Source organism: Balaenoptera acutorostrata, chromosome 10, assembly GCF_949987535.1.
Source record: "Balaenoptera acutorostrata chromosome 10, mBalAcu1.1, whole genome shotgun sequence".
Classification (NCBI taxonomy): Eukaryota; Metazoa; Chordata; class Mammalia; order Artiodactyla; family Balaenopteridae; genus Balaenoptera; species Balaenoptera acutorostrata.
In genome coordinates, this window is record NC_080073.1 from 68989374 (window position 1) to 69001648 (window position 12275).

The window sequence follows — 12275 nt, forward strand, 5'->3', positions numbered from 1 at the left end:
CTGTCCATCTGAGCCTCTTCCTCCTGTCCCCACACCCCTCCCCCAAGAGAAGGGTCTCACTTATCCGACTGTTGAACAATCACTGATCTCAGCCTTTTTTTTTTTTTTTAAACATCTTTATTGAAGTACAATTGCCCCACAATGGTGTGTTAGCCTCTGCTCTACAACAAAGTGAATCAGCTATACACACACAATATGTTCCCATTTCTCTTCCCTCTTGCATCTCCCTCCCTCCCACCCTGATCTCAGCCTTTCTGCCAAAAGCTATGTTAGGCGCTGGGGTCAACGGGGAAGTTACAACTTTTGAAGTTGCAGGCTGGAGGGGCAAACAGTGACGTGGAGCCCTTTCAGAGACGAGGAGCCGGTTTACGTGATTTGAAGGCTGGGCACCTGCCCTAAAGCTAGGGCGCCTGAAATAGGGCCGGGCACGTGACTGAGGGCCAAGCGGCCCCGCCCCTGCCGTCCAGAATGGAGCCTGGGTCTCGCGGAGCTTGAACTCCCGGCTCGGCGTCTCTTCGCTCCACCGTGGCAGAGTGCCCAGAGCCCGAGGGGAGGGCGGCACGAGGCCCGGCCGCGCCCATGGCCAAACTGCCGCCGCGGGCGGGACTGACCCCGCCGGCTAAGCCCTGTCCGTCCCCTGGGCCGCGCGCCAGGTAAGTTGGCCCGGCCCCGGCGCCGCGTCCCCGGGCCTCCCGGCGAGACCAACTTTTGAGGCACTGGGGTTCGCTTCGCGCCGCCCCTGCTCTTTAGGAAGAGCTGCGCGCAGCATCTTCGTCCAGGGGAACTTCGGTCCCTCATCTCGCCCCTGCCCTCCGCCCGGCTTGCTCCGGCCGGCTGGGGTGAGCAAGGGGCCGACTTGCGCGTCCTGAGGGGACTCGGGGAGGGGGAGGCGCAGAGTCCGGGCTGGAGTCGCAGCGCTCCTCCTCCTGACTGCTGGGAATCGAGCGGGGGGCGGGGTTTGTCTGTTCTGGGTCCCGGGGCTGGACCCCCTGCGTTGGGACTCAGCCTCTCAGCCTCCTAACCTCCCCTCCCCGCCCCCCTTACAGTAGGTTCCAATAATATTTAATTGCGTCTCGGGCTTAAAACTCATCCATAGTCTCGCAGGTCCCTTGATTCAGCCAAGTCCCTCCGTGCTCCTTCCTCTATTAGATAAAGTACCAGGGAGGAGGGGGCGGGGGAGGGGACTGGAGGGACCCCTGAAGCTCTGGCCTCGGCCGAAAAGGTCGGCTTCTGATGTTTTCATTTCCCTTGCTGAGCTGCTGCTTCTGGGTTAAATTCACTTTATTGCCTGTTCTTTTTTTTTTTTAACTTTATTTATTTTATTTTATTTTTATTTTTGGCTGCATTGGATCTTCGTTGCTGTGCACGGGTTTTCTCTAGTTGCGGGGAGCGGGGGCTACTCTTCGTTGCGGTGCACGGGCCTCTCATTGCAGTGGCCTTTCGTTGCAGAGCACGGGCTCTAGGTGCACGGGCTTCAGTAGTTGTGGCTCGCGAGCTCTAGAGCGCAGGCTCAGTAGTTGTGGCACACGGGCTTAGTTGCTCCGCGGCATGTGGGATCTTCCGGGACCAGGGCTCAAACTCGTGTCCCCTGCATTGGCAGACGGATACTTAACCACTGCGCCACCCCGGAAGCCCCAGCTGTTCATTTTTAAAGAAAGACTGACAGAGTTACTCTAATAGATCAGGGGTCTGAGCTCAGAGTAGGTCAAAGGCACTCACAGGTAGGGAGGTGAATAAAAATAGGAGGGTTGGCAAGTACAACCAGGACACCTGTGTTCATAGCACACTAATAAAGGCCAGAATCTCCTCATTTATCTCTGGTGGGAAATTCTGATGGTGTCACAGGATCAAACTCAAACCGCATCCAAACCAGGTGATTTACCCTGAGCATTGAGTGAAAGGAAGTATCTGTCCATGGTAGGAGTGGCTGGGCAGTTCTGAATGGTCGGATGAGAGGAGCTTGCCTAGAATAGAACCAAAGATCTGCTCACGTGTTCCCGTGTGAAGATGCACATGGACATCAAACCTATACCGTTCCTATGAATGCTCAGTCTCATGTTTATTCTTCCAGACACACTCCCAGCATCATTTATTGGGAGCAGGAGCCGATGGGGTCCAGCGAGCTTCCCAGCATGAGACAAGCACTTTCCTAGAGCTTCCAAATAGTTCTTTAAAATTCGTTACTCTGAGGTTTGTGAGTTGTATTTTCATTGTACTTCAAAGACTTCCTGTTTATCTCCAGGTCTCTGGTAGCAGCGTAGCATTTTGTTTGAACCCTTGGTTTGTCTTAAGGAGACCCTGGTTTTGGAGGTTTTGATTAAAAAGTGCCTTGTACTACAGGGTTTCTTGATCTGCAGTTGGACTTCTGATTTTAAAATACCACATTCCAGTTAGTAGGAAGCAAAGATGTTATCTGTTTCTACAGAAGTTTTATGTAGTATTCTAGGAAATAGAGACTTTGATTCTTCCCATCATCAGATGATTTGAGTCCACCTTTGTGACCAAACACTTTCACATTATACTGACTAGAAGGAATAATCACAGAGGAAAAAAAATGGGTTGGTGGTGGGATCTTTATTCTCATCTGCATTTGAATCTTTTGGAACCCAACTGAATGTATTTGTGTGGTTTGCACCATGCGTTTCTCTGTCTTCTCTTCACGAGTTCCCTCAAAGAGAACACTCTGGACCTCGAAGGCCACCTTTATTCACATAAAGGATTTTTCCATTTGGAGGTAAACATGTTGGGAGGTGAGGAGTTAATATTGTGTAGAATCAATGTCCCGCATTTTCAAAGGGGCCTCAATCCAGAACAAAGAAAGAGAAGAGGACTCTGATGGTACCAGCTCCACCGACTGGGAGAAAGTCTCTCTGCCAGTTGGGGAAGTCACTCCATGAGTCTTTGTATTTTTTAATCAGAGGTATAACCAGAGGATCTGTATTTTATGCATTTTGAAGAGAAAAGAGGCTGAATTTGGCTTCTATATTTACTTTTTCCATGTTTCTCATGTTAATATTTTTTTAAAAAACCAACAAAAACCCCTTTGGATCCCTGCAATAGCCCAAAGTCATACTGCCTTGGCAACAGTAGCTAGTCCACTGGAGTCTCCAAATATCAAGACAGAAAATTTTAAATGCACTTCCAGGGACTTCCCTGGCAGTCCAGTGATTAAGACTCTGTGCTTCCACTACAGGGGGCACGGGTTCCATCCCTAGTTGGGAAACTAAGATCCCACATGCTGCATGGCTCGGCCAAAAAACAAAAACATAAAATGCACTTCCAATAAAATGTCACATTTTTAAAGACCATCCTATAGTGCATTAGAACTGACCTTCCGGTCTTCCCTGCTGGCACAGTGGTTAAGAATCCACCTGCCAAGGCAGGGGACACGGGTTCGAGCCCTGGCCTGGGAAGATCCCACATGCCGCGGAGCAACTAAGCCTGTGCACCACAACTACTGAGCCTGCTCTCTAGAGCCCGCGAGCCACAGCTCCTGAGCCCGTGTGCCACAACTACTGAAGCCCATGCACCTAGAGCCCGTGCTCCACAACAAGAGAAGCCACAGCAATGAGAAGCCCATGCACTGCAACGAAGAGTAGCCCCTGCTCACCGAAACTAGAGAAAGCCTGCGCGCAGGAATGAAGACCCAATGCAGCCAAAAATAAATTTAATTAATTAACTAATTAATTTAAAAAAAAAAAGAAGATCCTGTGGCTTGCAGGATCTTAGTTCTCCGACGAGGGATTGAACCGAGGCCCTCGGCGGTGAAAGTACCTAGTCCTAACCACTGGGCCACCAGGGAATTCCCTAGTAACTAGTTTTTAAAGCTAATGAATTTCTTCTTTAACCCTACTTATCACTTATCAGCAGTGTGTATAACGTGCTGCTTTCCCCCAACCCCCTCAGGCCGTGTCTCTCTCAGGGCTGATTGCAATTCCTACAAGATGCGTTCACTTTATTTTGTTTTATTTTTTTAACTTTTTATTTTATATTGGGGTATAGCCAATTAACACTGTTGTGATAATTTCAGATGCACAGCAAAGCGACTCAGCCATACATATACATGTGTCCATTCTCCCCCAAACTCCCCTCCCATCCAGGTTGCCACATAACATTGAGCAGAGTTCCGTGTGCTATATGTTAGGTCCTTGTTGGTTATCCATCTTAAATATAGCAGTGTGAACATGTCGATCCCAAACTCCCTGACTATCCCTTCCCCCCACCCTTCCCCCCGGTAACCATAAATTCATTCTCTAAGTCTGAGTCTGTTTTTGTTTTGTAAATGAGTTCCTTTGTATCATTTCTTTTTAGATTCCGCATATAAGGGATATCATGTGATAGTTCTCTTTCTCTGTCTGACTTACTTCACTCAATATGGCAATCTCTAGGTCCGTCCATGTTGCTGCAAATGGCATTATTTCATTCTTTTTAATGGCTGAGTAATATTCCATTATATGCATGTACTACATCTTCCTTTAACCATTCCTCTGTTGCATGGACATTTGCTTCCATGTCTTGGCTATTGTAAACAGTGCTGCAGTGAACATTGGGGTGTATGTATCCTTTTGGACCATGTTTTTCTCTGGATATATGCCCAGGAGAGGGATTGCAGGGTCAGATGGTAATTCTATTTTTAGTTTTTTAAGGAACCTCCATACTGTTCTCCACAGTGGCTATGTCAATTTACATTCCCACCAACAGTGCAAGAGGGTTCCCTTTTCTCCACACCCTCTCCAGCATTTATTGTTTGTGGAATTTTTGATGATAGCCATTTTGACTGGTGTGAGGTGATATCTCATTGTAGTTTTGATTTGCATTTCTCTAATAACTAGCGATATTGAACATCTTTTCATGTGCCTCTTGGCCATCTATATATCTTCTTTGGAGAAATGTCTATTTAGGTTTTCTGCCCATTTTTTGATTGGGTTGTTTGTTTTGATGTTATTAAGCCTCATGGGCTGTTTGTAAATTTTGGAGACTAATCCCTTATTGGTCACATCATTTACAAATATTTTCTCCCAATCTGTGTGTTTTTTCATTTTGTTTATGGTTTCCTTTGCTGTGCAAAAGCTTTTGAGTTTAATTAGGTCCCATTTGTTTATTTTTGTTTTTATTTCCATTATTCTCGGAGATGGACCGAAAAAGATATTCCTGTGATTTATGTCAGAGAGTGTTCTGTCTATGTTTTTCTCTAGGACTTTTATAGTGTCCAGTCTCACATTTAGGTCTTTAATCCATTTTGAGCGTATTTTTGTGTATGGTGTTAAAGAGTGATCTAATTTCATTTTTTTACGTGTAGCTGACCAGTTTCCCCAGCACCGTTTGTTGAAAAGGCTGTCTTTCCACCATTGTATAGTCTTGCTTCCTTTGTTTTGTACAGATGCGTTCACTTTAAATCCACCCATTCGCCTGTCTTTTCTTCCAGGTAGCTATAGAGTCCACTGCCTGAAATGGGGACCCCAGGAACAGCTGTTCCCTGCACTGCATCTACCCCTAGCAGCCCAGCGAGTACCTGAAGGCCTTGCTGGCCGTGGGGGAGATTTGCCAGGACAATGACAGGTATGAGACTCCCCATCTCTGTGGGTTCCCATGGCCCCTGACTGACCCTGGGCAGAAGAATGGAAATTAAGTCATTGCTGAGGCTCATGAGGGGACAGAATAAAGCCTGGCCCCAAACGTGTCATCGTCTCCACACCTAGAGAAACTGAGTTTATACCAAGCTTACACTGGGCACCAAAAAAATCCTTTCTTAGCTTTCTTCTCTTACTTGGCTGGCAGGACCACTGGATAGTGATTTTGGTTTCCCTTTTGTAAGGTTTCAGTATGTGCTTTGCTATGCAAAGTTTGGTGCATGGACCAGCAGTGTAAGGTCACCTAGGAACTTAGAACATCAAGCCCCACTTGAGAATCGGAATCAGCATCTCCAATGTAACATGATTCCCAGATGATTCGTGTGCACTTTGGAATTGGAGAAGCACCAGTTTAGTGGGCACTGTTCTGTCTGATCCTCACATTAACCCTTCTGTCATGGGTGTTGTTTACCAGCAGAGGAAAACCATGCAGGGAGGTAAAGTGCCCTGTCGCACAGCCAGAAGCAGGATTTAAACCCAGATCCAGCTCATTCCACAGCGTAAGCTCGTAATCATGGATTTCACTGACCTTAAAAGCTATTGGTAACTTTAGCAGAGGGTGTGTGTCTGCCCATGTGCATGTGTGTGTGTGTTTGTATGTGTGCATATAGAAAACACGATTTTGAGATCAGATGAGATCAGATCAGTATTATATTTATTTTTACTTGGTGGAAAACATTGACCTTTCCCACCAAGAGAATTCCCTGTAAGAAATGATTTACATAAGTCAAATCAAACTGGATTTATTCTGCCTTTCCAGTATTTCCAGACTGACGTGATGTTGTGCACACGTTTCATCCAGAAGGCTCTTTGAGGGAGAACTAGCGTAAATATAAATATGAGTAAATCTCAGTTGACTGCCTGGCATGATGGTAAAAGAGGGCTAGTTAGTAATGAGCAGCAACTAACTGACCTGTTAAACCAGGAAAGTAAAGAAAGTGACTCTGTCCTCCAGTTTCAGAGAGATTTCATGGGATAGCCTGATTTCTGTTCTTTCTAGTCTCATAATTGGTGATAATCATATTAAAAACTTGATACCCCAGCACCATACGGAGTGACACAACCTAGTGACCAGAAGGTGCAAAGAAGCCAACAGGACAGGTAATAGGAAAGTTTCCATCAGTGTCCTTCCTGCTGGCGAGTCTCTGGATTCAGCTTGGTCATCGCCAGTAACTCAAATGGGTTTGAAGCCAGTTGGGGATGAATGAACAGGTCCAATCAAATCAGACAGCTCTAAACACTAGGCTCCTGCTGACACTTCCCCTCTTACACATTTGGAATAAAGGACAATAATAACATTTTGTGTGTGTGTGTGTGTGTGTGTGGCCATGCCACGCAGCTTGTGGGATCTTAGTTCTCCGACCAGGGATTGAACCCGTGCCCTCAGCAGTGAAAGCGTGGAGTCCTAACTACTGGACCGCCAGGGAATTCCCAATAATAGCATTTTAAATTATCTTGTTGAAGTAGTACTTATACTTGCGATATTGTCTGTGAAGACAATTGGAATCTCAGCTCTGATTTCTTCAGGCCCCAATTCAGGGAGGATTCTTAGAGAGGCTCATGTCATGGAGATTTCTGCCAAGGAGGGAAAAGATGGACAGATTGCATCCCCACTGTCAGAAACCCCTCCAAATGTCCCCAAGACACCAACACAGTAATTCTCTCCTTCTGTCTATAATGCACACAATTTATTGAGGGGACAGTCCTTTCCCTGATGTATATCCCTGGCAGCTTTGTCATAAATTAACTGACCTCATATGTGTGGTTTTTTCCTGGGCTCTCTGTTGTATTCCTCTGGCCCATGTGCTTCTTTTTGTGCCATTTCTACACTGTTTGGTTACTGTAGCTTTGTAATATGGTTTCAAGTCAGTGAGTGAGTTTCCTCCAGCTGCTGTTCTCCTTTCTCAGGATCCCCTTGGCTGTTCGGGGTCCTTTGTGGTTCCACACAAATGTCAGGATTGTTTGTTCAGCCTCTGTGAAAAATCCCATTGGAATTTTGATAGGAATTGCATTGAATGTGCACACTGTTTTGGGTAGAATGGACATTTTAGCACTACTAATTCTTTCCATTCATGAGCACAGGATATCTTTCCATTTATTTGCGCCTTCAGTTTCTTCATTGAATGTCTTAAGGTTTTCATTCTGCAGCTCTTTCATGTCTTGGGTTAAATTTATTCCTAGGTAGTTGATTCTTTTGATGTTATTGTAAATGGGATTGTTTTCCTGATTTCTCTCTCTGATGGTTCATTATTAGTGTAGAAAAACACAACTGATTTTTGTGTATTGATTTTGTATCCTGCAGCTTTACTGAATTCATTTATTGGTTCTAACAGTTTGTTGGTGATTTAATACAGAAAACTGGAATTAGAAATCCCACTGTTTCTACCACATCCAGGTCATCCACAACACCCAAGACATAGTGGCTACTAATATAATCTTCCCACAGTGTCCCTTAAAAACATGTGAAGTCCTACATGGGTGAATTGCATCATCATTTTGGGTGAGCAGGATCTGGGTAGGGCTTGGCCTCTACAGCAAAGGTTGTTGTCTTCTCTACATTTCTGTCCTTTTATTGACATGATTGTTTTGAAAAGTAATTTATTTACCAGTAATTTCAAACGTATAGAAAATTTAAAATAGCAGTACAAAGTACTCACATTTGCCACTGTACACAAAACACTTCAATGTCCCAAAATAGGGACACTCTTCCAGGGAACCAGCATGAAACCTCCACGTGAGGAAAATATTATGGTTTCCACATTATGATCCAATCCACAGGCCCACTTCAACTTTCACCAGCTGCCCCAACTCTAGGGAAATGTCTCTTTTCATTCTGATCCTGTTTTGTTCTTCTAAAACCATGAGTGGTACTTTCCCTCATTATCACAACCTTGATGGATTGAAAGTGCACAGAATGAGTAAGATCTGGGTGACCTTTTCTGTATTGTAATATGTATCAGTACTTCATTCATTTTTTATTGTGATTAAATGTACATAACATTTACCATTTAAACCATTTTAAGTACACAGTTCTGTGGCACTAACCACACTCATATTGTTGTACAAATATCCTCACCATCCATGTTCAGATCTTTTCCATTTTCACCAGTGAAACTCTGTAGCCATTAAACACTAATTCCCCTCAGCAACTGCATTCTACTTTCTGCCTTTGAATTTGACTTCTCTGGATACCTAATATAAGTGGAATCATATCATTTTTGTTCTTTTGTGACAGGGCTATTTCACTTATCATAATGGATCAAGGTTAATATATGTTGTAGCACGTGTCAGAATTTCCTTAGTTTTTAAGGCTGAATTTTCAATGCTTTTTGTGTATACCACATTTAGTTTATCCATTCATCCATTGACACTTGGGTCGCTTCCACCTTTTGCTATTGTGATTAATATTGCTATGAAGATGAGTGTACCCGTATCTGTTCCAGTCCCTGCTTTCAATCTTTTGGGTATACCCTGATGTGGAATTGATGGATCATATGTTAAGCCTATGTTGAAGTTTTTGAGGAACTGCCATACTGTTTTCAACAGAGGCTACATCATTTCACTTGATTCCTTTTAAGGCAGAATAATATGGATCAACCTCCATGTTACTTATCCATTTACCCATTGGTGGACATTAGCATTGTTTCTACCTTTTGGCTATCGTGAACAGTACTGCTGTCAATAGATGTGTACACCTGTTTTCAATTCTTTGGGTTCTATATCTAGGGGTGGAGTTGTTGAACCATAGATAATTGTATATTCATAGAGTAAACAGAGGTTGCACCATTTTCCATTTCCACAATAAGGTTTAAAAGTTCCAGTGTCTCTGCATTGTTGCCAACATTTGTTATTTTTAATTTTCTTGATTATACCCATTTTAGCATGTGTGAAGGCATTATTATTGCATTGTGGTTTTAAGTTGCATTTCCATCATATCTTTTCAGCTGCTTGTTGACCATCTGCATGTCTTGTTTGGGGAAGGGTCTATTTAAGTCCTTTGTCCACATTTAAAATTGGGTTATTTGTCTTTGTTGATGAGTTGTAAAAGTTCTTGATACACACTGGATAAAGACTCATCAGATATAAATATAACGTGAAATTATTTTCTTCCATTCTGTGGGCTGTCATTTCACTTTCTAAATTGCATTTTTTTGATGCACAAAGGTTTTTAATTTAAGGAAATCTAATTTTTTTCTTTTGGTGGCTGGTTGTGAAGGTTTATCCCTATGTTTTATTAGAGATTTTACACAGTCGTCCCTCAGTATCCATGAGGGATTGGTTCCAGGACACCCCACAGATACCAAAATCCATGGACGCTCAAATCTCTTATATAAAATGATATAGTATTTGCAAATAACCTAGGTACATCTTCCTGTATACTTCAAATCATTCCTAGATTGTGTATAAGAACTAATGCAATATAAATGCTATATAAATGTTGTAAAAACAATGTGAATGTTATGTAAATAGTTGCTGGAATGTGGTAAATTCGAGTTTTTCCTTTTGAAATTTTTGGCATTTTTTTCTAATAGTTTTTGATCTGGCATTGGTTGAATCCATTGATGTGGAACCCGTGGATTCAAGGGGCTGAGTAAAATTTTACTTTTTACATTTAAGCCTTTTATGTATTTTGAGATGCTTTGTGTATGTGGTATGAGGTAAGGGTCCAATTTCATTCCTCTGCATGTGGTTAGCCAGTCACCTAGCACCATTTGTTGAAGACACCATTTCCCCCCATTTTAATGCTGTTGACTGTAGTCTGAAATCCGTTCATCGTAGATGAATGGGTTTATTTCTAGGATCTCCATTCAGTTGCATTCATCTGTATGTATATCTTCATGCCAGTATCACAGTGTTTTATTTAATGTTGCTGTGTGCTGTGTTGATTTTCTTTCTAAAAATTGTTTTAGCTCTTTAGGTTCTCTTGAAATTCCACATTTCAGGGTGTCATATTCTGCTCCCTTTCACATGGATGTACCCCAGTTTGCTTATGCATCATCTACTGAAGACATCCTAATTCCTGTAAGGTTTAGACATTATGAGTAGAGGTTCTGTGCATAATAGCATCCTTGTTTTTGTTTGGATACAGTTTTCCAAAGCAGTTGTGTGAATACTGGAGGCATGATTGATGGATCTCAAGGTGTGAGACCTGTTTGGCTTTGGAAAATACTGCCAGCCTGTATCTCAAGAGGCCGACTATGTGTTCCATCAGCAATGAGGAAGAGTTGCTGTTGTTCCCCATCCTCCAGTAATCGGTATTGTCATTTTGGGAGGAGGTTAGCAGCTCTAATAGGTGTGTGGTGCTGTCTTGTTTTATTTATTTATTTATTTATTTATTTTTAATTTATTTATTTTTTTATTTTTGGCTGTGTTGGGTCTTTGTTGCTGCGCGGGCTTTCTCTCTAGTTGCGGCGAGCAGGGACTACTCTTCGTTGCGGTGCGTGGGCTTCTCATTGCAGTAGCTTCTCTTGTTGAAGAGCACGGGCTCTAGGCACATGGGCTTCAGTAGTTGTGGCACGCGGGCTCAGTAGTTGTGGCTCGCGGGCTCTAGAGCGCAGGCTCAGTAGTTGTGGCTCACCGGCTTAGTTGCTCCGCAGCGTGTGGGATCTTCCCGGACCAGGGCTCAAACCCATGTCCCCTGCATTGGCAGGTGGGTTCTTAACCACTGCGCCACCAGGGAAGTCCCTGTCTTGTTGTTTTAATTTGTAATTCCCTAATGATATATGACATTGATCATATTTTTGTCCACTTATTTATTATCTGTATATCTTCTTTGGTCAGGTTTCAGATCTTTACCCATCTGTAATGAAGGTGTTTGCTTTATAGTTGTACAAATTCTTTATCAGATATGCGTTTTGCAAATATTTTTTTTCCCAATTTGTGGCTTGTCTTTTGGTTTTCTGAGAGTTTAAAATTTTAAATTTTTTTTTTTTTTTTTTTTTTTTTTTTTTAAACATCAGCTTCTTTTTTTTTTTTTTTTAAGGATTTTCTTTTTAATTAATTAATTTATTTATTTTTGTCTGTATTGGGTCTTCGGTTCGTGCGAGGGCTTTCTCCAGTTGCGGCAAGCGGGGGCCACTCTTCATCGCGGTGCGGGGACCGCTCTTCATCGCGGTGCGCGGGCCTTTCTCCATCGCGGCCCCTCCCGTTGCGGGGCACAGGCTCCAGACGCGCAGGCTCAGCAATTGTGGCTCACGGGCCCAGCTGCTCCGTGGCATGTGGGATCTTCCCAGACCAGGGCTCGAACCCGTGTCCCCTGCATTAGCAGGCAGATTCTCAACCACTGCGCCACCAGGGAAGCCCTAAAATTTTAAATTTTTAAAGTCCATGTTCAAAATTTTCTTTTGTGGGTAGGCTTTTGAGGTTTTATGTTAAAATTCGCCAAGCCCAAGGTGATGTAGATGTCCTTCTATGCTTTCATCTACAATTTTTATAGTTTTGCATTTTAAATTTGTCTATGGACAATTTTGAGTGAATGTTGGTGTAAGTTGTAAAGTTTGTGTCTACAGTCTTTTGATTGCATATGGTTTCCATTTAACTATTCTATAACTGTTTTTGGAGAAGTCATGGGATATGTGGCTCCATTTCAGTTTGAATTTCCAAATTTAGTGGTTTCTGCAGGCTTGCCAGCTGGGAGCATGGGCT

At 43.3% G+C, this 12275-nt stretch overlaps 1 protein-coding gene and 1 long non-coding RNA gene across 2 annotated transcripts in view; one reads left to right on the forward strand and one right to left on the reverse strand.

Moving 5' to 3' along the window:
* ETV7 (ETS variant transcription factor 7) overlaps positions 1-12275 on the reverse strand; it is a 42764-nt gene that overhangs the window by 7673 nt on the left and 22816 nt on the right.
* LOC103007470 (uncharacterized) lies at positions 487-10803 on the forward strand. Its single transcript, XR_452523.2, has 3 exons — positions 487-653; positions 5426-5559; positions 10720-10803. It is a non-coding gene; the product is annotated as an uncharacterized LOC103007470 (long non-coding RNA).